The 25,521-nt window shown below is 32.9% G+C and overlaps 1 non-coding gene across 1 annotated transcript; it reads left to right on the top strand.

The window, feature by feature from the left end:
• The first annotated feature begins 14,651 nt into the window (after nucleotides 1-14,651).
• LOC112534390 lies at nucleotides 14,652-14,758 on the top strand. The gene has a single exon (XR_003078679.1). It is a non-coding gene; the product is annotated as a small nucleolar RNA R71 (small nucleolar RNA).
• Nucleotides 14,759-25,521: the final 10,763 nt, after the last annotated feature.

Here is a 25,521-nt window from a genome sequence, read left to right as displayed (position 1 = left end):
TTATTTATATTTAAGTATCTAACTTTATAAACCGAGAAAAAGTTAATATCCATGTAAATTTATATTTATATTAATAATTTATTTATATATTTTACAGCTATTATTATTATTTTAATTATAAAATTAAATTTATAAATATTAATTGTTTATTTAATTTAGAATAATTTTAAAAATAATAGTAAATTAATTATTTTTAAATATTTTTAATTTTAAAATTTTATTTATATTATTACATTAATAAATTATTTTTAAAAATATTTATCCATTAAATCTAATATTATAAAAATTAATATTATCAATATAATTGATTTTACTATTTTTAAAATTAGAAATTATTTTATAATTAAAATTAATTTATTAAAAAATTTAATATTTAAAAATATTATTTTTATAATTAGAAATATTATGTAATTAGAAAACTAATTTGTAAGTTAATATAATATCAAAATATAATTAATATACTTTTTTTTATAATAATCATCATCTAATTAAAAAACTAATCATTGTTTAATTAGAAAACTAAATCATTAGTAATATATTATTTTTAGGATTAGAATGAATATTTAATTAAAAATTTAATTTATTATCAATAAATTAATAGAAAAAATTATAAAATTATACATAAACTTGAATTCTATATGTTAAAAAATAGTACGCATATCAAAATAAAATCTTATGTACCAAAATCTACGCATACGTATCGGGAAAAATTTTAGATCCAAAGAAATTTATATATATATATATATATATATATATATATATATATATATATATTGTTGGATTAAATTAGTTCAATTTTATTTTTAGTAATTAAATTAATAATATGTATTTAAAAATCAAATCAATTTAAATTTTGGCTCATATATATATGTATTATCTCATTTTCTATTGATATAATAAAATAATTTTAAAATATTTATTTTCTATTTTTTTTAATAACAAAATATTTTTATATTCCACAACATGACCATCACCGTTATTCTACTTCTACCACTATTGTATTTTATACCCACCACCGCCATTTCATGTTTTTATTTAACATATCAATAAATAAATTAACATGGGTAAATTTTATTTTATTAATAAATATTTAATTTACACTCTTCGACAAACATATGTAATGCAAGCAATTGAATATAATTAAAATTTGAATTCTTTTACGTCAAAATAGGACTTGTGAACCTAATTGTTGGATAAAATAAAGTTAAATCTATTTGGCCCTTAGTACAAGTTCAAAACATAATTAACTTTTTATGGTTTATAAATCATATATTCTCATATTCATTTATTTATTTATTTATACTATATTTACAAATTATGGTGCGTCTATTTTCACAACATTAACTGTTAAAGTAATAATCTTTTAATTATGTAAGAATTATAGATAAATTGTATCTATGCTACTTCAAATTTGAATCATGCATCACAATAATTCTTAAAGATTTAATTTATATTATTAAGTTTCTGCCACTTATTTCAGTGTAATTAATGGATAAAAAGATGACATGACACGATGTATAGGTAATTTTTTTTAGAAAAAAAGTAATACCCTAATTTTATTTCCATATCAGCTAATTAGATCTCATACGTTAATTTTATATTGGACTCTTTCATCCCTCTTCCACCACTTTCATATTAGAAAGTTTGCGGTATCAAACTACCAATTCTTGATTAATTAATGAAAGAATAAATAAACGATTATTTCTCTCTCTAATGAAGATGAAAAGATGATTGTGTGCAAGACCCTTGGCTTAGTTCAAAACATTGTGGAAATTGGTCAAGGAGCTAATGACAAATGTAGAGAACAAGAATCCATAATTTTGAGTCACTAGAACCCAAATTTATGCAGTATGAATTATATGTTCATGGGCCATGGCTTGGAGCAAGGTTCGAGCTATAATGGCATAGGCAAAACTGAGGTAAGGGAACACTCGTCTAAAAAGAGGCAAAGGAAAATCGGTGAAAGCTGAGAATGAAGGGGTTGCTTCAAGAATGGAGCATGCTTTGGTGACACATAATAAAGGGATAGTTGTAATTATGTTCATGGGTCCTAAGTTGTGCATAACATTGAAATTAATTCTCATCAATCTCTAAAGTTAGTATGATTGCTCATAGGAGTGTTACAATTCTATCTGGCCAGAATTTGTGTGCCGGACAATTTGGTGGGATTAAAGTAATGGGATAATGTCTATCAATGAAGCCGGTTGTCTTTCTGCCACCGATGTAGAGAAAGAATACAAGAATATAAAGAGGTTAATTCACCTAGGATTTCAAATCATGGTGTGCTCAGAGCAAAAGGATGAGAGAGATCAGAAGGGATAGAACTACCATAAATAGGGAAAGTAGAAGGAAGGATATGCTGATACGGTAAAAAAGAAAAAATTCTATCTATTTTTTTATAAAATATCCATTGGTCGATGGGTGGGTCTTGCGGTCAAGCTTCCTTTTGCCTTTGCACTCGAGGCCGGACGGAAAAGTTAAGTCATTTTTCTATTGGTCTCTTAAGTAGAGATAGACCACAAAAAGTTTAGTGATACAATTTAAAATTCAAATATTATTATAATACATGACTCAAATTTAAAGGATTGTATATATAAATTACTTAAAATTACTTATTTTAAGAAAAAGGTTATGACCCAAAAAAATTAATATTGTAAAAAATCTTTAACTATTGATTATGATGAATGAATAACTATTTTTTATAAAGAAATATATAATAACTCTAGTTAATATAAATAACCAATAAATTACTTTCTTAAAAAAAACCAATACTAATACACTCCTGTATCTTATTTATTATAAATATTTATTTTATTTTGAGTATGTAAACCTATAGTTGAGCAAAATTGTGTGTTGAATGGTGGACTATAGAGTTTTGACATAGTGTTACTGTGGACGGCGGTTTCGAGTGTGCACTCAAGTGTCTTTAGCGACTACGGCACTGCATTGCTTTTCAACCTAATCGAGAACATGCTAACTAGTCACAAAGACTAGTGCGGAGATGGGAGCGTCAGCCGGGTAATTTACCGGGACATTTTTACTAATAAGTAACGTTCATTGATTCCATAAGGAAGCTTACGTCACAAATCTAGAGATGGATCAAAAAGCGAACTTCCTTATTTAAGGGCTAGAAGCATTTACTTTTAAGTCTTGTTTTATCTTGATTTCACCTTAAATTGAGTTTAATTTGTTTGCTAGAGTTTGTTTTTAGTCCTTTTTAGGTACTTGGCAAAGCTTACATGACAAGAAGAAGTTTTAGCATCAAAATACATGGAAATTAGCCCAAGAAACACTTATTTATCAAGAGTTGGAGAACCATACGAGCAAATACGGGAAGAACTTACCCAGGTGGCCTTCTCGTGTGAATTTCAAAAAGTGGCAGATTGAAGGAATGTGTCGCACGGGAAACACACGCCTGTGTGATTTTCCCATGTGAGTTGCAAGAATTGGCAAATTTTTCAAGGCATGATATAGGAAGAGGACATGCCCATATGATCTTCCCATGTGACCCAAAGGATTGTTTCAAGAGTGATTTTGAGCTAAAGATATCACACGACTGTGTGGTGCCCGTGTGGCGCATTAAAAGATGCTATTTAAGAGAACTTGTGCTTTTAAGATGAGTTCCGTCATTTTATTCATTTATAAAGAGAGAAATACTTAGAAACTTTATTTTTCTTTCATATTTAGGATTTTAATTGGTCATTTCTCAATGAAGAACATTAATTCCTTCATTATTTTTTCAAGACTGAAGATTTAAGTTTGAAGATTTTCATCTCTACTCTTCCATGAATAGTCTGAAATCTTCTTTCTGTAATTTTTATTTCTTTATTATAATGTGTAGGAACTAATTTTCTTGGTATTTGGATTTTGATGAACCCTAATTTGTTTTGTATAGATTGATTCAAAGTTAATGCAATTAATATTTTCTATGAGTTGTTTTGTCCCTTTTGATTGCTTAATTATCCATTTCAATTTATAAATAGACATATTGATTAGAATTTATTTTCATAAACTGATTAGAGATAATTTTTTATGAATTGACCACATCTTAAGGATTGAGGATTGATTGGGACACTAGGGATAGATCTACAAGATCCTTTGGTTTAATAGTTCCTTAATCTTATTGTAAGACCTAAGTGAGTGGGTTTAATAAGAGATTCCTCTCCCTCCTCTTAGGAATTAGGGACTTTAATCACTTGAGAAAGGTTTAAACCTAATTTAGTGGAATGCCAACTCAACTCTTGATTATAATTAATTGTTGTTTGTTTTATGAAATATTTAACTTATTAGGGTGATTCAATATGTAAATAGGCTTTATCCTTGATAAGTTTACCAATTTTTTCAATCTTAGCTTTCAAAATTGTTTTACTTTTAAGTATTATTACACCTAGAACAATATTTTGATTGTTAAACATTAGTATATGATTGAAGGCAGTATTCACAATTAGGTCCCTAGTGGAATGATACTCTTATTTATCTTTGTATTACTTCATACGACTGGTGCACTTTGCCCATGCGGATAGCGCACATCAAGTTTTTGGCACCGTTGCTAAGGACTCTTTTCTCTATTGTGATATTATTAGTAATTCAAAAGCTAGTGATTAGCTTTTTCTATTTTTCATTTGATTTATCTTGGTTGTGTTTGTGTTTTCTCTAGGTACCTAAATCTATGCATGACCCGAGCTAGTTCGACGGAACTATTCACTTACGAACCAGAGTTGGAAAGAACTTTAAAGAAGCAACAAAGAGAAGAATGAGAAAGAGTTTTAGCCAAAATGATGGCAGAGTTACAGAGTCAGAATCAAGAAGGAGAACCAAACTAAAAAAGGGAACAGTTAAGAATGACAACTCCACCTAGGGAGAGAACCATGCAAGAGTATGCACGTCCAACTCTTAATAGGTCTATCGAGTATTGTGAGGTCGAATGTTACAGTAAACAACTTTAGGATCAAGCCTAACGTTATTCAGATGGTGCAAAATAATATCATTTTTGATGATTTACCGAATAAGGACCCAAACACCCATTTGGATGATTTTCTAGAGATTTGCAATACCTTCAAGATTAATGGGGTATCAGATAATGCTATTAGATTAAGACTATTCCCATTCTCATTGAGGGATAAGTTGAAGAAGTGGTTAAAGTCATTTCCAGTTGGGACATTTAGGACTTAAATTCAGCTAGCCGAGAAATTCTCGGAGAGACACTTTCCACCTTCTAAGATAGCTAAGTTGAGGAATGACATATCAGAGTTTCTCCAACAAGAGAATGAGACTTTGTACGATTGCTGGAAATATTTCAAAGATTCATCGAGGAGCTGTCCATACATGGTTAAACTTTATGGTTGCAAATTCATACATTCTTTAATGGATTGAATTATGCAAGTAAATAGTTTATTAATGATGCAAGAGGTGGATCACTAAACAATAAGACTCATGAGCAAGCTATGGATCTTATTGAGGATATAATAGTCACGAACTACCAATGGTAGAATCCAAAAGAGCAAGTTTGAGTTAAAGGAGTAGAATCTATATGGTAGACCCTATGGTAGCTAAATGACTTGTGACTGGTGTGAGGGTGGTCGTCAAAGTCAAAATTGCCAAAATGGCAATACTTTCGCTAAGCTGGAGCAGGTTGATTATGTAGGAAATGCTCCTAAAGAGTAGAACAATCCTTACAGCAATACCTATAATCCGGGATGGAGAAATCATCTGAATTTCTCTTGGGGGAATCAGAATCAGCAAAGACCTTCACCATCAAGATTTCAGCAACAAAACCAGCAGTAGGCTCCTCCTAGAAGGAGTAATCTCAAGGAAATGATGGAGAAGTTCATCTTGGCGTCTGAAACAAGGTTTCAAACTATTAAGACTGCTTTTAGAAACCAGCAAGCTTCGATTCAGACTTTGGAGAATCAAGTGGGATAAATTGCAAAACTTCTAAATGAGAGCTACAAGCAAAGTTTGCCAAGCAACATAGAAGCTAACCCTAAGGAGCAACTTAAGATTATTACATTAGAAAGAGCTAAAAACTAAGATGAATGAAGTATATGAGAATTCTACTACAATTGAGAAGGTCGATAATGAATAAAAGGGTGTACAGGCTAAAGTAGAAGATAAAGTATAACTAACATCAAAGTCTGCCCCTATTGTGAGAGAATTCAACCAAGGATACCCTCCTTCTTTGGAACTGAAGCAACTTCCATTGAAGACCCTCCTTCTTTGGAACTCAAGCAACTTCCGGATCATTTAGAATATGCCTTCCTGATGGAAGGACCTAAGCTACCAGTAATAGCCAGTTCAGCATTACTAGATGACCAAAAGGCTAAGCTATTGGAAGTCTCGAGGAGGAGGTAGAGGGCAATAGTGTAGAAAATTACAGATATAAAAGGAATCAACTCTTCCTTTTGCACATATAAGATTCTTATAGAAGAACAGTTCAAAACTATAGTGCAACCTCAAAGGCGTCCCAGTCCCAATCCCAATATGAGGGAAGTAGTAAAACATGAGGTGATTAAGCTTCTTGATGTCAGGATTATCTATCCCATTTTAGACAGTTCTTAAGTAAGCCTAGTACAAGTAGTCCAAAAAAGGGGGTATGACGGTTATGGTGAATAAAAACAATGAGCTTATCCCAACAAGAACTGTGACAGGATATAGGATGTGCATAAATTATAGGAAGTTGAATGATGCCACGAGAAAATATCACTTCCCATTGCCATTCATTAATCAAATGCTAGAGAGATTATTAGAGCATAAGTGCTACTATTTTTTAGATGGTATGTGAGGATATTTTCAAATTCTAATAGCCCCTAAGGATCAGGAAAAGACTACTTTTATATGCCCCAACAGAATCTTTGCATATAGAAGAATGCCATTTGAATTGTTAATGCACCAACCATATTTCAAAGGTGCATAATGGTTATCTTTGATGACTTGGTTGAGAAGATTATGGAAGTTTTCATAGATAACTTTTATGTCCTTTGAGATTTGATGCGTGCTCAACACGACTAGCAATCTATAGGCAAGTGCACCGATCGAATGTAATCTAGCTATGGCAAGTATCAATATCGTATCCCACGGAAACTGAGAAACTACTACTACTACGCTATTCCTATTATCTAATCGATCAAAAAGAGGTAAAACTTATTAACTAAAAGATGATCAAGAATGCAATTGAAAGCTAAACTTTAACAAAGAGAATAAGAGTTGAAGAAAGACAATAAGTTGAGTTAACCTAATTAGGGATCACTTTAGCTAGCTGGCTTACAAACAACAAATTATGAATTGATTGATTAAAAATTGCAATCTATGGATAATTTCTTGAATGAATTGGCCTCTCTCTCGAGTTAACCAATTCCTAATCCTAAAGATCTAAAGCTAGAATCTCTTTCTAACAATTGATTTTAGAATAGTATTAATCTCTAAATTAATGCTAATAAAAGTGTCTAATTCTTATTCATGTAAGCTATTACACCTATCTCTAGGATGCAAATCACCTAGTCACGCAAGCAATTGTCCAAACTCAATTGAATTTCTCAATTACGAATGAGTTCTCAAATTGATTCAACATTGAAGAAGAAGCAATAAATTTATTATACTTGAATGAAAACTACAATCTTAAATTAATAATCCAATCATTTAAGCACCAAGTAAGCCTAACATGGTTAAAGATTGCCCCTAAATGGGTTTGCTAGAATGAGTTACACATGTTCATGATTAAACTAAAATAGGAATTGAATATTAAGTAGACAAGAACCGAAAAGAACATGAACACCCTTTTCTCAAGTGGTGAGGTGTTATCCTCTCTTGAATAATTATGTATCAACACTCTACAGCTCAGATCTCTTTCTTCTTTCCTTTGAATCTTCGACCCAATCCTCAATGAGCAGCTATTTCGATGATCTTGAAGTGAAATTCGTTTCCGTTTTCCTCTTCTTGATTGTTTGAAAGTTAGCTCTGAGAGTCTGTCTTGGATACTTCAAAGTTCTCTTCTTTCTCTCTGTACGGCTCTCCAGCCTTCTAGCTCTCCTCCCTCTTTTCTTTTTTTTCTTTTCTTATAAATTAGGTTTCAGATCCAACATGCCCATGTTTTATGCTGCGCAAGCACGGCTTGGATCCATGTTGTGTTGAGCATAAAACCATACATTTGGCCTTCTTCAGCACGGCTTGGATTTGGACCGCACTGCTCAACACGAGAATGCTCCTAGGCCATGTCACTCTCGGAAACCGTGTTGCAAATCACTTCTTTTCACCATGGGTAAGGCATTTCAACACGCTCTTTGACCTTGACCGTGCTTCTAAGCACCAGTGTGTTAGTCAGTTTGACGCACCCGATTTGTTTGTTTATTTCCGATTTTAGTCTGATTTCTCTCTAACTTTGATGATGTACCTAGAAAAGCATCTGAGACACAAAGGAAAATAAAATAGGGTGAATCTAATACAAAAACACATAATTTGCCCTAAAAACAACTCAAAATCAAGCATGCAAACATATGTAATATCAAGGATATCAAATCACCCTATGCTTAAGCTTTTACTTGTCCTCAAGTAATCAATGGTTTAAATCATAAACATGCAATCAACCCTCCTTAAAATTCATGCATTGGATTACAATTAAGCAACATTCAATCTATCCCAAATTTAAACTCAACCAAAAACTAAACTAGCAATCTAAACAAGAGTGATTATCATGTTAACGGATGAATAAATTAAATAGTACATTCAACATCAAATATTCAAGAAACCATATGCCTCATAAGGGATCACTCTATGCACTCGGTGTTTAAAAGGTAGTCATCAATCCCTTAAAGCAATTATATTCAACCTACTTACCATAGGCTTGCTCATAAACTCCATTTGCGCTACTGTAAACAATCAAATATCATAATCAAAGGGTCTTCACAAGGGTTGTAATGGGGCTTAGGTTTAGGTATGGAGATTTGGAAGTAAGGTGTAAATAATTTATGGACTTTTACAATGCCTTACCCAAAGTTTTGGCTCAAAAAGAATTAAATGCCAAACAAAAATAATTAAATTCACTATAGTCCTCAAGTCTCTAAAACAAGGTGTTCAAAGAGTGAAAAATGAATGAAAGCTCAATAAAGGACTATTTGTTTGTGTTTTTTTTAGAAGAAACAATAGCTTTTATTTTGGATTGAAGGGAGCATCTAAATCAAATTTTTGAGGGACTTAGTGAATTCAAAATACAAATAAAACCGGCATTTTATCCAACAACTCAATGAATACATTACAAAAATTCCAGAAATAGGGTGAGGATCAACAAATGAAAGGTTAAACAAAGTGTGATAATAAAACAAAATGGTAAAAATGGAGAAAGTGGATAGGCTCAAACTTGGCTAACTAATGGAAAATATCTACAGGTTGGCTTTTAGCTACAATGGTAAATCCTAAGTGTCCTTATCATTTTATAACATTTGAATGTTCATGTGACCTCAACAAGCATTACTGAGCAAATTCTAGAAATAAGAAGAATACAATGCACACTCAAACAAGAAAAATGAGCAGTTATGATGTATGCTCGATTAGGTTCAAAAACTCACAAACATTTGCATAAGGTGTCCAAATACCATCAATCGAATCATCATTTAATCAATTCATACACAAAATACAACAACTAATCAAATTCAAATTATTAACTTAAAGAATGGTCAAGTAACACTGGTTTAACCCAACAATAATGATACATTAAAAATTGGTCAAAAATATTCCAAAAGCAACAAAGAACAAGGAAGAAAAATCATATATTCATAATCATAACTATCAATTTTTTGAAGATAAACAAAAAGCTAATAAACATCCTAAGTATCCTAAATATATATACATCATCAAAAATATAATAAACATAATTGGAAAATATAAAAAGAAAAGAAAAGCCAAAACAATAGCTTACCCACCCCACACTTGAAGGATACACTATCCATAATATGTAACGGAGTTAAGAAGCAACATAATAAGTTCAAAAAGGAAAAGAGATAAATATAAAGAGATACTACCCTACTCTTCCTGCTGCGCTGGTGGCGGTGGTGATGCCTCGACTGCTGGTGGCGATGGAAAATACAGAAATAACAGAAGATAAAAATGAAAGTTAAATGAAAATAAAGACTAAAACTAAAAAAAATGTTCCAAAACCAATTATCAAAATGTCCAAAACGCAAAATAAAAGTTGGGGTGCCTCCTAAAAGTGCTTCTTTTTTTCCCGAGTCATTCAGCTGGACTCGTTGACCACTCCCTTCATGTGCGAGTTTATCTTGTGATGCGGTCGAACTACCAGGTTATGGATGTAGTCTATAGGGATCTTGGGTGAGCAATAAGTGTGGCTAATCCCTAGAATGTGAGCATTCTTCCAAGCAAACGCCTTTTGGTACTTCCTTAGATAGGCTAAAGTCATCTCCCTCTCCTCGGGTGTCAAGTCCGCTGCTACAATAACAGGCAACCTATTGTCCTCATCCAGATATGCATAGTTGAGATGCTTTGAGAGCTCTTTTGACTTAAAGAATGGTGGTTCCTCAAGTGATGGCCTCAATTTCTGCACACCTAACCTGTCAATCTTACGAAACTTATCAATATTGTTGCTTAGCTCATTTGCTAATAAAAATTCAAACTGCTCCAATACTTTCTCATTTGACAGCTCATGCTCATCTACCATTAGCAAAGTAACTTGTAGAGGGTCTTCAACTAACATTTTTTGTAACTGTGTCTCAACAACATCATCAAATACATTAATAGAAAACACAATATCATCATGATCTAAGGACTGTCTCATAGAATTACTCAAGTCAAAGGTGACAGTCTCATCCCCTACCCTAAGTTCAAGCTTTCCATCACAAACATTTACAATTGTCCTAGATGTCGCAAGGAAAGATCTACCTAGAATTAAAGGTACACTTGTAACGCCTGCATTTTCTCATCACCCATGTTATGTGCATTTACATTTAATCATTGGGCATATGATGGTATATCAATAATATTTTTATTTTATGAGAACAGATATATATTAATTATAAGTAGAGAATAAGAAGCATGATATTAGATTATTAATTTAGATAAGTTGATTAAGTACTTGGGTTATGTGTATTAAGCCTTAAGACTTAATTGAACCAATAGTTGAAGGTTGGGTAAATAGATTGGACTTAAAAGATACAATTAGAAGTTAGTACCTATATATGGTTAGTAAGAATTAATTTAGGATGATAAAACTAGTTTAAGTAAGTGGTGGTATTGAGAGATGAATCTTGGAAATTGGAACCATGAGCAAGCTCATTTTACCTCTTCATTTCTCTAAAATTCGTACATGGCCAAAAACACAAAATTTGGAATAAGAGAGAGGAGTGGAATACCTAGAAAAACTTAAGATTAAGATAGGATTTTACCAACTATTGAAGGAGCCAAGCTAAAGCTAAAGGATTTAAGCATATTAGCAACCCAAAAGTTGAAATTGGTGAGTTGTTACTTGAGTGTTATTAATTTGTCATTAGGGTTCTTGATTAAAAATTGGAAAAACTTCAATTGATGCTCTCATTGATTAATTAAAGGTCTGATTATCATGAATTAGTAGAGTATTGAATGATTGCATAGAGATTAAGCTTGATTTAAGTTTAAGTATGTCAAGATAGAAAACTGTCAAAATTCCAGCAACCTTGATGTTCTGTATTTTAAGCATAAAATGGGTTATATAAGTCCAAATTAAGCTTAATTGGTGTCTATGGAAATTTTGAAGAGTCCTCTATAACTTTGTAGTTTTGTGATTGTGCTATTTTTGCCGTTTTGGTTGCTTAAATTGAGCAAACAGATTTCTGCTCTGGTACAACTAGCTGTATGACCCTTGCTCAGTAATTTGAAGATAATTAAATCTATAGAAGTCGAAATTGAGTAATTCTTCTTGAAGATGAAACTAGACGCATAAACGGATATGTCTATTTAATATGAGATTTTTTTATTAAGCCAATTTTGCCCAGCAATAAATATACCTTGGTACTAAATTTTGTCTAGAAAACAGAAATGTTGGAGATTAGTTTTATGCAATTTATTTGATGTTAATTTGAGTTAAATTGGTATTTAATAAGATGGAGAATGTTTTTATGATATTAAAACAATAATTGAGAGTCTTAGAGGAAGAGTTAGACCTATGAATTAGAGAGGGGATGGTCTTGTAATGCATTAGAACTAGCATTTACATGAATATTTGGAATATGCATGAAATGTGAATTGATGAATGTGTTGACAGGTACTCAAAGGCCTGAAAGGAAGTTGTGGAGAAATGAGGTTCTTATATGCTGAAGGAATAAGTGTATTTTGAGTAAGTAAATAGTTAATATTTGCTATATTCATATATTTAATCAAATGTTCCGCGAATGGTTGTGTTTGCTTAATATTGTGTTATGTTATGAAAATGATTGGTGTTGGGTGGAACAATTGTTATTGCTTCAATATGATATAAGTGAAATGATTGAATTATGATGCTAAGTGCATATGTGCATGTGAATGGTGGATTCCCCTGTGAAAAAAAATATATATAAAGCCTTGGGAGGCTAAAGCCTAGAGAGGCTATAAAAGTGTGTAATGTGAGGATGAGGCGGAGCAGCTTACGTGTGCAATAGGTGAGGATGAGGCGGAGCAGCACATTAAAGGGGATCCACAAGCCATGAGAACTAACCATAATTGCTGAATTGTATTTCTTCTATGATGGTTGTAATGAATTGAGTAGAATGGTATGAATTTATACCTAAACTATGAATCATGGTAAGTTATGTGATTGGGTGGAAATTGTATGAAGTGTATGTGATATAGATTATGTTAATTATTTATTTACTGAGCTGGAGGCTCACCCCTCTCCAAAATTTTTCTTTTCAGGTTTGTAAATAGTAGTGCATCCGTTGGTTGTATCCAAGTCTAGCTTTTAGCGAGTTCATCGAGTTGGGCCAGTTTTGTGGAGTCTCCTCCTGATGCATTTTGTATGCAGTTATGTGATATATATGGAAGTATGCCTTATAAGGCATAAAAAGATGTTTTGAATATTTGTTAAATGATGTTTAAGTATAATCATATGTTTATATGTTAATAACCTTGTATCTTGATTCTTAACAACCTGCATATTGACCTATCTACATGTAGTATATATTCTACGATGCTTGTATGCTTCCTGGCTTATGTCTATTGGTTAGCATGTAATGGGGGTGTGAAAACACTACTCTCACCATCCATGTCTAAGATCATAAAGTCCACAAGAAATATGAATTTATCTACCTTAACAAGCACATTCTCTATAATACCCCTAGGATACTTAACAGTCCTATCAACTAACTGTATGCTCATCCTAGTGGGTTTAATCTCACCCAACCCCAACTTGGTAAACAGGTTATACAACATTACATTAATGCTAGCTCTTAAATCAGCTAAAGCATCACTAATAGTCAAGTCACCTATAACACAAGGGATAGTAAAACTCCCTAGATCATGTTTCTTTTCCAGTAACTTATTCTGAAAAAATCATCGAACATTCCTCGTTTAGTGTCACGCATGCCAAGTCCTGAAACTTCCGTTTGTTGCGAAGAATCTCCTTTAAGAACTTCGCATACCTAGGCATTTGCGAAATAGCTTCAACAAAAGGTAGGTTTATGTGCAGTTGTCTAAACACATCAAGAAATTTACCAAACTGTTGCTCGACTTACGCCTACTTCAACCTAGCAGGGTATAGAATTTGGGGCTGGTATTCCCTCAATGGAATCTTCTCTGCCTCTTCCTTCTCTGGTTCCTTCGCCTTAGTATCTTCAACTTTCTTGCTTGAATATACCTGCGCATCAACATCATTATTAGAAATAGGAGAAGAACCAGGAACATACTTACCTGACTGCAATGTGATTGCATTCACATGCTCTCTCGGATTGAACTCTGTATTACTAGGTAGAATCCCTAGTTGCCTCTCAGCTAACATCTTAGAAATCTGGCCTATTTTATTCTCCAAGTTCTAAATGGAGGCCTGTTGGTTTCTAAGAGCTACATCTGTCTGTTGGAATCTAGTCTCTAAAGCGGACACAAATTTCATCATCAGCTCCTCTAAATTAGGTTTTTTCTCTTGAGACTAAGGAGATTGAGGAGGGAGAATAGATTGTTACGGCTACTGATGTAGTCGCTGAAACCCTAGTGGCCCCTGGTTGTTATTATTCCTCCATTCGAAGTTCGAATGATTTCTCCATCCTGGATTATAGGTGTTATTGTACGAGTTATTCTGCTGCCTAGGCTGACTTCCCATATAGTCCACATGTTCATGGTTAGATAAAGAAGAAGCAAACATATCTCTCGACATACAGTTGCTATTATAATGCGGGCCACCACAAAACTCATAGTCTGCTTGAGCTGATTGGATAGGTAACTGGAGCTTATCAATCTTCTTAGATAATAACTCCACTTGAGCTGCTAAAGCTGCAGTAGCATCCAATTGGTGTACACTCCCCTGACGTCCCGTCCTGCTCCTAGTAGTGTGCCAATGGTAATTGTTTGTAGCCATCTCCTCAATCAAGCTTTGGGCTTGCTCCAGTGTCTTGCTGCTTAAAGAACCACCTATAGCTGCATCTACTATATGTTTAGTAACTAAATTCAAACCATTATAAAAAGTTTGTATCTATAACCAGATTGGTAGTCCATGGTGTGGGCAGCATCACAATAGGTCCTTGTACCTCTCCCAAGTGTCATACATCGGCTCATCATCAAACTACACAAAAGAAGATATATCATTTCTAAGTTTAGCAGTTTTAGATAGAGGAAAGTACTTAAATAATAATTCCTTTGCCAAAGAATCCCAGGTATTTATAGTATTAGGAGGTAGTGACTGTAGCCACTATTTTGCTCTATCCCTCAAAGAAAATGAGAACAAACGGAGACGAATTACGTCGTCTATTGTCCCATTAATCTTGAAGCTATCATAAATATCTAAGAAACTTGCTATATGTGCGTTAGGATCCTCATCCGGTAGGCCTCCGAACTGAACCATTTACTGCACCATCTGAATCACATTAGGCTTTTTCTCAAAATTGTTGGCGGCAATAGCCGGTCTCGTAATGCATATTCGTGTTCCCTCCAGCGATGGTTTTGTAAAATCATACATCGGCCGGTTATTATTATTTTTGTCGTTGGCATCTACCATTTCTATTGTAATGTTTTCTGATTTACTCTCGTGTACGACTTTCTCAACCTGAATCTCTTCCTCCTCTATGTTCAATCGCTTCCTAAATTGCCTGAGGGATCTTTCTAGCTGTGGTAGAGGGTCTACTAGATCAGAATTGGACCTCTTGGTCATACACTACTTGAAATAACAAATAACCAACAACACAAATGAATAAAAGAATAAAATTAAACAAAAAAAATAAAGAATAAAGAATAAATGGCTAAATTAACAAGAACACATAGTTCACAATATTTCTCAAAATAAAGTCCTTGGTAACGGTGCCAAATACTTGATGTGTGCTCAACACGACTAGCAATCTATAGGCAAGTGCACTTCCCAAATTAATATAGCTATGGTAAGTATTAATGTTGTATCCCACGAGAACTGAGAAACTACTGCTTCTATGCTATTCATATTATCTAACCGATTAAAAGATGGTGAATCTTATTAAGTAAAGATGATCAAGAATACAATTGAAAGCTAAATTTTAACAAAGAGAATACGAGTTGAAGAAAGACAATAAGATAAGTTAACTCAATTGGGGATCACTTTAGCTAGCTGGCTTACAAACAGCAAATTATGAATTGATTGATTAAGAATTACGATCTGTGGATAATTTCTTGAATGAATTGGCCTCTCTCTCGAGTTAACCAATTTCTAATCCTAAAGATCTAAAGCTGGAATCTCTTCCTAACAATTGATTTTAGAATAGCATTAATCTCTAAATTACTGCTAATAAAAGTGTCTAATTCTTATTCCAGTAAGCTATTACACCTATCTCTAGGATGCAAATCATCTAGTGACACAAGCATTTGTCCAAACTCAATTGAATTTCTCAATTACAAAGGAGTTCTCAAATTGATTCAATATTGAAGAAGAAATAATAAATTTATTATACTTGAATGAAAACTACAATCTTAAATTAATAATCTAATCATTTGAGCATAAAGTAAGTCTAACATGGCTAAAGATCACCCCCAAATGGGTTTGCTAGAATTAGTTATACATGTTCATGATTAATTTAAAATAGAAATTGAATACAACGTAGACAAGAATCGAAAAGAACATGAACACCATTTTCTCAAATGGTGAGATGCTATCCTCTCTTGAATAACTCTATATCAACACTCTACAACTCACATCTCTTTCATATTTCCTTTGAATCTTCTATCCAATCCTCAATGAGCAGCTATATCGATGATGTTGAAGTGGAATTTATCTCTGTTTTCCTATTCTTAATCATCTCGAAGTTAGCTCTAGGGGTCTATCTTGGATACTTCAAAGTTTTCTTCTTTCTTTCTGCGCCACTCTCCAGCCTTCTAGCTCTCCTCCCTCTTTTTTTTCTTTTCCTTTAAATTATATTTCGGGATCCAACACGCCCGTGTTCCAAGCCGTGCTGACAAGCACAGCCTAGATCCATGCCGCGTTGAGCATAAAATTGTACATCTGGCCTTCTTTAGCACGGCTTGGATTTAGGTCGTGTTGCTTAGCATACTCCTAGGCCATGTCACTCTCAGAAAATGTGTTGCAAATCGCTTCTTCTCACTATAGGTAAGGCATTTCAGCACGCCCTCTGACCCTGACCGTGGTCCTAAGCATGGGCGTGTTGGCAGAGCGCGTTGGTTAGTTTGATGCGCCCAATTTGTCCGTTTCTTTCCGATTTGTCTAAGAAACAAGAGCTTTGTTCATAGGCTAATTTGTTAAGCATACCCAAAGTTACCTATTACTTGAGTATGTTCTCTATTTTAATTAATTGGTCTTACTTAACTATCTTATATAATTCAGATGAGTATACTCATGAAGGTACAGGCATAAATTAGGTGAAACATATATGACATTTAGAACTTCATAAAATATATTTAGACAAACAACGTTGTCACCTAATTGATCTAGAAGTTGTATAGAGATACAATTGACAAATAGTTGTTTACCTAATTTATTTTAATATGGTTTGTTGGGCATACTCAAGGTCATACTAAAATAGATGGAATTCTAGTCCACTAGGATAGCTAAATTGTTAATATCCCAAACTGATAGTGAGGACTATTGATTTGTATCAAAAAATAATGGGAGTTAAGAAACTAGTTGCAAGATCTTTACTAGTTACTTGTATAAATTAACTTATATTTGTTTATCTTTATATTGTAAGGTTGTAAGAAAAGATGAGTGGCAATCTATCTGCGTAGTATCCTTGACACCAACAAGCTTATTAGGCCAAAATTGCTTGACTGTCACCGCAATGTGAGAATTATTCTCAAATAAGAAAAAAAGCTTTATGTGCTAGACACACCTCCGTTGCATCTCCTTGCCGAAGGTGCACCTGAGGAGGTGGTCCAAGAGTAACAAAAGCGTTAAAAAGACGATGACAAGTTATTTGTGTGATGTTAGTAAGTATGACTTCCAAACTACAAAGACAACATGAAAATATGGATACTTAAACTATCATCTTATATTTGAAGGAAATGCTTGATGAGCAGCCAAGGATTGAAAGATATGAGATCTTAAAGGAATTGTTCCGATGCAAGATGGCCGAAGATACATCTGTGAATGCACATTGACTAAAGATGCTTGGATATGTTGAACATCTAGGGTATCTTGATTTTGTGATAGACCACGAATTAAGTATAAACTTAATTTTGCAATCTTTACCTGACAGTTATTCGCAGTTTATTATGAACTTACATATGAATAAGTTGGATACTATAATACCCCAACTTATTAATATGTTAAAGACTATGGAGGGCACCATAAAAAGCAAAAGGGAGTAGTTCTTGGTAGAACATTCTAAGGTTGTTAAGAGTAAATCTAGGAAAAAAAGGAAAAAAAGCCCATAAGCCCAAAAATGCCATAAAGGCTATTGGAGGTGTCAACAAGGATAAAGGAAAGTATCACCATTGTGGGAAGGAAAGACATTGGAGAAGGAACTGCAAGGCTTATCTCGCTGCTTTGAACGATAAGAAGCAAGAACAAGCTTCTAATTATGGAAAGAAGGAATAGACTAGCTTAAAGGCAATTGTTACCATTTAGTTTAGTTATTAGTTCTGTTTTTCTTATTTAGAATTTAATAATTGTTATTAATTTTTTTCTAGAATAATTATTGATTATTATTATTTCATTTAATAATATTTGGCAATTAAATGATTTATATTCTTAAATATCATACAAAAGATTGTATGATGCAAGAGAACTTAAGCAATCCTAAATAGGCATAATGATTATATTATTGATATTAAGATAAATAAGTAACATAAGTAAGTTATGTAACTTATAAATCTTATGAAATAAATATTATAATCTTTGAGAAAGAGACATATATCAAAAATGATACATAGGATATATGCTTATTTTAGGAAGAGTTATGATAAAGTATGGTATCAAGATTAGATCATGATATGGAATACTTGGATCATCATTAGAATGTCTATAACTTGCAATTACCGAAATTGACAAAGTTTCATAAGATGATGAAACCTAACTTTATAAGACATAGTTATATCAATAAAAATTGTTGCAAGCCTTCTCATAGAATATATGCTCTTATAACCATTAACTCTAATATGTTTCATTTATGATATATAATCATTAATAAAATCTATATAAGATATAGACTAGTATGTGATGTTTAAGAGAAACATACGCGATTAGAATAAAGCTGAAAGACTTGATCTAATAAACATAAGTTTGTGAGATATCTAAAAGGATTTTAGGATATTAACACTATTATAATCTTTAAAAAAAAGTATTTGTTTGGAATATATTTTCTTTCAAGAAAAGGAGTTTTCTAAAAGAAGCAGTGGGAGTTTGATAGATCTTAATAGAGATGAAGATAAACAAACTAGCATTAAAATGGAACATAGCTTGAAGGTGTTATATGTTATCTTATTCAAGATGCTATATGCAATTATGAAGAACAAATATGATTGATTCAATTATAGAGTTGAAACTTGCATCCATGCTCTATGAATTATGAATTACATTATGAGATTGTTCACTGTAAAGGTTGATTAAAGCACTTTAATCCTTCCTCAAATTTGGGTGATTATAGTTTATAGTTCATTGCCAACATGGTAGGAACCTTTTGGCTCATACACAAATGAGCTTAAATTTGAGATTACAGTTAGGCTTAAGATTGGCTTCAACTTATATACATTGGGCCTAATTAAAAGTTAACTTAGTCTAAATAACCCCAATTAAGGCCCAATTTAAGAGTAAATGAGGTCTTGCTTATTATAAGACTAGGTTAAATCACATGTATATATATATATGGAGTATGACAGACGGCTAGGGATGGGTGTATGTGTGTGAAGGAGAATGATGCCATCAACACTTAATTAATTAAGATCCAACCTAGCTTAGAACTAGCATTCACTCCTTATCATCTCCACTCTCTCTCTTATGAAAAATTGTTCATAGAAGATTCTAACTTTGAAGCTTGTGTGGGTTACCATTAGAGGCCGGTCATTTATGTAGCTTTAAAATGTATTAGTCATCCTTGAAGAATTAAGAATTAACAAAGCAATAAGCACTCTTTAGAATAGGCGGCACACACCCTTTGTAATTTATCTCCATATTCTGCTTGTTTTTATGTGTTATGACTATCTAAATCAATGAGATTCTTAGCGGGAATTAAGAAAATTTTTAAATTACTTCTGTTGTGCCTTTGCTTATGTTTTAATTTCAATTCTCAATAATTCTACTGATGTGTGAGCAATAAAGCCGAGATGGCTAATGTTAAGGATCATACGAAAGACCTAATAAAAACAGTCAAACAATAGTCATATCTCCTAAATTTGGTCATGGCTACCAGAAACGCAACCATCAGTAGTGTTGCTACGGTCAACGTAGACAACGCCAATGATGATGGACGACTGCCCGTTACTTTGAATTTCACTGCTCTCATTATGGGAAAGGATAGAGGAAAGGGCAATAATTTTGATGAACACGTGGATAGTGATGATGAGGTGCAAGTCCTTTCGACGTCTTCGCCTTTAACAGTGATATCTGTGATATTACACATGTTTGTATGCTTGATTTTGAGTTATCTTTAGGGCAAATTATGTGTTTTGTATTAGAATCATCCTGTTCTAGTTTTCTTTGTGTCTCAAGTGTTTTTCTAGGTATATCATCAAAGTTAGAGAGAAATCAGACCAAAATCGAGAAGAAACAGATGAATCGGGCGCGTTAGATTGTTCAACTCGCTCTGCCAACACGCTCGTGCTGAGGAGAATGGTCAGGGTCATAGGGCCTGCTAAAATGCCTTACCTATGGCGAGAAGAAGCGATATACAACATGGTTACTGAGAGTGACACAGCCTAGGAGCATGCCCGTACTGAGCAGCATAGCCCAATTCCAAGTCGTGCTGAAGAAGGCTAGATGTATGATTTTAGCTCAACACAGCAAGTATTTAGGCTGTGCTGAGAAGTTGTGTTGGATCCTGAAACCTAATTTAAAAGAAAAGAAAAAGAAAGAGAAAGAGGAGGCGAAGGGATACTGAAGAGAAAGAATTTTGGGGTATTCAAGACAGACTTTGAGAGCAACCTTCTAAACGATCAAGAAAAGGAAAACAGAGACAAATTCCACTTCAACATCATCCAGATACCTATTCTTGAGGATTGAATTAAAGATTCAAAGGAAAAAAGAAGGAGATCTTGAGCTGCAGAGATTGGATTCATAGTTATTCAAGAGGGGATAACATTTCCAAGATTTGAGAAAAGGCTGTTCATGTTGTTTTTTATTCTTGTTTACTTTATATTTGATTCTTGTAGTAATTTAATCATGAACATATGTAACTAATTTTATTAAACTCATTTGGGGGTGATCTTTAGCCATGCTAGGCTTATTTTATGCTTAATTGATTGGATTGCTGATTTAAGATTGTATTTTTCATTCAAGTATAATAAAATCTATTGTTTCTTCTTCATTATTGAATCAATTTGAGAATTCCTTTGTAATTAAGAAATTCAATTGAGTTTGGACAAGTACTTGTGTGATTAAAAGAAAAAAAAAGCAAAAAAGAACCAGAGAGTACAAAAGCCAATATTAAGAAAAGAAATGAAAAAAAAACTATCATTCTTCATTAGGCAAAAGATCTAGATTACTAAAAATGAAGGCTACTGAAGAAAGAACTATTTTTAGAGACCTTTTTTTCTAATCAACAGAAGCTTTTTTCAACATCACACCCAACACTGGAGTTCTAACTAGTTTTTTATTCAACTGCATCTTCATAACTTGAGACTCACAGAACCATCAACTACAGTGACAACCTGAAGGTTCCCCCAAACATGCATCCATCATCATCCTAAACTAGTTTTTTTCTATTTTTTTTATTTATTATTTTATACTTTTTTAGAAACATGATTAGGATTACTCTTATGGTTATATTTTTATAGTTAAAATGATCATATTAGAGTTTCTTATGAATCTATATGTTATGAATTTATTAGGTTTTGAAATCTGATAATAAGAATATTAGAGTTTTGAATTTGATAATATTGCCAATTAGGGTTTTGAATTTGATTAGTTACATGCATATGATTAATTATTAGATTTATATTTTCATTATGATTCAGTAATTAAATATGTTTAATAGGATTATATGATTAATATGCTAGCCCTTTTTAATGTACTTTTTAGTTTCTAGGGTTTTGTATTAGTTTTTAGGGCTTCTAATCAATCGATTGATTTATGTTATTTCTATTTTATTTTTATTTTATTTCTTTCATATATAATCGATTTTTATGCTCTGTACATGTGAAAATCGGCTTTAGGGACGCGAGGAACACATTGATAAGTCAAAAATCCTGCTTGAATATCCAATGTTGATCGGCTCTATGACTTTTTATCCCAATTTTTGGCTTTTTGTTAAGTTTTGATGTATTTTCATCAGTTTTGAGTATTGTATTAGATTTTAGGGCTTTTGCTTTGCAATTTTAGTTGTAGGTTAGGTTGTAATAGTTACATTTATTTCCTACATCTTATTTTATTTATTTTTTACTTACTGTATGATTAAATATGTGTTGTGTGATTGATTAATTAAAATGGGTTATATAAACTTAAGGCTAAAATTGGACCCAACACGAAAACCGTAGTCCAATAGGCTAATCAATATTAATTAGGCTTAAACTCTAAAATTGAAGTAGATAGGCCTTGGCATGTCTTAGTCAAGATTGGGCTTTATTAGAATTAGGTTTACACAGAACGGACCTTGTTATAATGAGTAGTCCATTAGGCTTAAAGGTTGGAAATCAAAAGCATAACTTGTAATTAGGCTAGATTAAGTGGGCAATATACATAATTAATTAGTAAATTAGACTGACAACTCTAATATGGGATGGGTTTGAATAACTGAAGCATGTTGAAAGAGGATTAGAAGAAGATGATAAAAGGTTATTGGAAGAGCTAAAAAAGAATAAGAAGAAGGTTGATATTTAAGAACTCCTTATGCATTCGGAAGATCATAGAAATGCTATGATTCAAGCTTTAACTAGCATCACTATAAGTACACCAGCTACTCTAGAGGAAATGATCATGATGATCACTTTCTTAAAATGAAGACTTACTACTAGAGGGAAGGGACCGTACTAAGGCTCTTTACATTGCAGCTAAAGTAAAAGGGAAAAAGGACTCCTTATGTGATGGTAGAGGATAGGTCAGTTATCAATGTTTATCCTTATCGCATACTTCCTAAATTGAGAATGATTTCAAAAAATCTAAAGCCATCTATATGGTCATAAGAGCCTAGACCAAAGGGAATATGGAAGGAACATTCTCAGCTCTCATGAAGACTAGCCCTATAGAATCCTAGATTGAGTTCACCATCCTAGATATCCCAGTAACCTTTGCATTGTTATTGGGAAGACCCTAGTTTCATGCCTTAAAGGAGTTCTATCCATTGTGCATCAGAAGATCAAGTTTCCTCACAACGGAGAGATAATCACTTTTAATTTTGTGGATAATAAAATCTATTATTTCTTCTTCATTGTTGAATCAATCTACTGAAGAAAGAACTACTTTTAGAAACCTTTTTTTCTAATCGACAGAAGCTTTTGTCAACATCACACCCAACACTGGATTTCTAACTAGTTTTTTATTCAACTGCATCTTCATCACTTGAGACTCGCAGAACCATCAATTACGGTGACAACCTGAAGGTTCCCCCAAACATGCATCCATCATCATCCTAAACTAGTTTTTTATTTTTTATTTGTTTATTATTTTATATTTTTTTAGAAACATGATTAGGATTACTGTTATGGTTATATTTTTATAGTTAAAATGATCATATTAGGATTTCTTATGAATCTATATGTTCTGAATGTATTAGGTTTTGAAATATGATAATAAGAATATTAGGTTTTTGAATTTGATAATATTGCCAATTAGGGTTTTGAGTCTGATTGGTTACATGCATATAATTAATGATTAGATTTATATTTTCATTATGATTCAGTAATTAAATATGTTTAATAGGATTATATGATTAATCTGCTATCTTTGTTTATTGTACTTTTTACTTTCTAGGGTTTTGAATTAGTTTTTAGGGCTTCTAATCAATTGATTGATTTATGTTATTTCTATTTTATTTTTATTTTATTTCTTTCATATATAATTGATTTTTATGCTCTGTTCATGTGAAAATCAGCTTTGGGGATGCGAGGAACACACTGATAAGTCAAAAACCCTACTTGAACACCCTAGAGCATATTGGCTCAATGTCCAATGTTGATCGGCTCTTTGACTTTTTGTCCCAATTTTTGGCTTTTTGTCAAGTTTTGATGTATTTCCATCAGTTTTAAGTACTGTATTAGATTTTAGGGCTTTTACTTTGCAATTTTAGTTGTAGGTTAGATTGTAATAGTTACATTTATTTTCTACATCTTATTTTGTTTATTTTTTGCTTACTGTATGATTAAACATGTGTTGTGTGATTGATTAATTAAAATGGGTCATATAAACTTAAGGCTAAAATTGGACCCAACATTAAAACCGTAGTCCAATAGGCTAATCAACATTAATTAGGCATAAACTCTAAAATTGAAGTAGACAGGCCTTGGCATGTCTTAGTCAAGATTGGGCTTTATTAGAATTAGGTTTACACAGAATGGGCCTTGTTATAATAAGTAGTCCATTAGGCCTAAAGGTTGGAAATCAAAAGCATAACTTGTAATTGGGCTAGATTAAGTGGGCAATATACATAATTAATTAGTAAATTAGACTGACAAATCTAATATGGGCTGGACTTGAATAACTGAAGCATATTGAAAGAGGATTAAAAGAAGATGATAAAAGGTTATTGGAAGAGTTTAAAAAGAATAAGAAGACGGTTGATGTTTGAGAACTCCTTATGCATTCAGAAGATCATAGAAATGCTATGATTCAAGCTTTAACTAGCATCACTATAAGTACACCAGCTACTCTAGAGGAAATGATAAGGATGATCACTTTCTTAAAATGAGGACTTACTACTAGAGGGAAGGGGTCGCAATAAGGCTCTTGACATTGCAGCTAAAGTAAAAGGGAAAAGGACTCCTTATGTGATGGTAGATAATGGGTCAGTTATCAATGTTTATCCTTATCTCATAATTCCTAAATTGAGAATGATTTCAAAATATCTAAAGCCATCTGATATGGTCATAAGAGCCTATGAAAAGACCAAAAGGAATATGGAAGGGACATTCTCAGCTCTGATGAAGACTAGCCCTATAGAATCCTAGATTGAGTTCACCGTCCTAGATATCCCAGTAACCTTTGCATTGTTGTTGGGAATACCCTAGTTTCATGCGTTAAAGGAGTTCTATCCATTGTGCATTAAAAGATCAAGTTTCCTCACGAGGGAGAGATAATCACTATTAATTTTGAGGGTGGAAAGGTTGTCTCGGCCATCCACGAGGATGCTAAGGAACCTGATGCCCTAAATGGGTTTTAAGGTGCACTATACATAGATCCTAAGGTGGCTAGCATGTTCAAGAAGAATCGGCAGGGAGTTGCAGAGATGCCTAGAATGAGGTTAGGGAAGAATTAGTAAGGAGTTATAGAGATGCCAAACTTCAAGGGATAAAAGACGCGACATGGCCTGGGGTATAATGAGGATGAAGATTATGATAAACTGAAGGGTAAGACTTTAAAGGATGTTTTTGTCAAGGAGTACAAACCCTACTCTGGTGAGCTTGAGCCTATTATTATAGTTGGGACTGAGGTACTAGGATTTAAGATCTTCAAAAGCTTGATCATTGATAGGATGTTTAAGCTAAGCATCAGGGACGTCCAGAAGAAAGTCATTACTAAGGTTGAGGAGTTGAAGCTGGGAGAATTCATCAGCATGCCTGAGGACTAGAGCCCGCAAG

Source organism: Ricinus communis, chromosome 7, assembly GCF_019578655.1.
Source record: "Ricinus communis isolate WT05 ecotype wild-type chromosome 7, ASM1957865v1, whole genome shotgun sequence".
NCBI classification, from domain to species: Eukaryota; Viridiplantae; Streptophyta; class Magnoliopsida; order Malpighiales; family Euphorbiaceae; genus Ricinus; species Ricinus communis.
The sequence above is the reverse complement of the archived record's forward strand: the minus strand, read 5'-3'. Positions and strand labels throughout refer to the sequence as shown.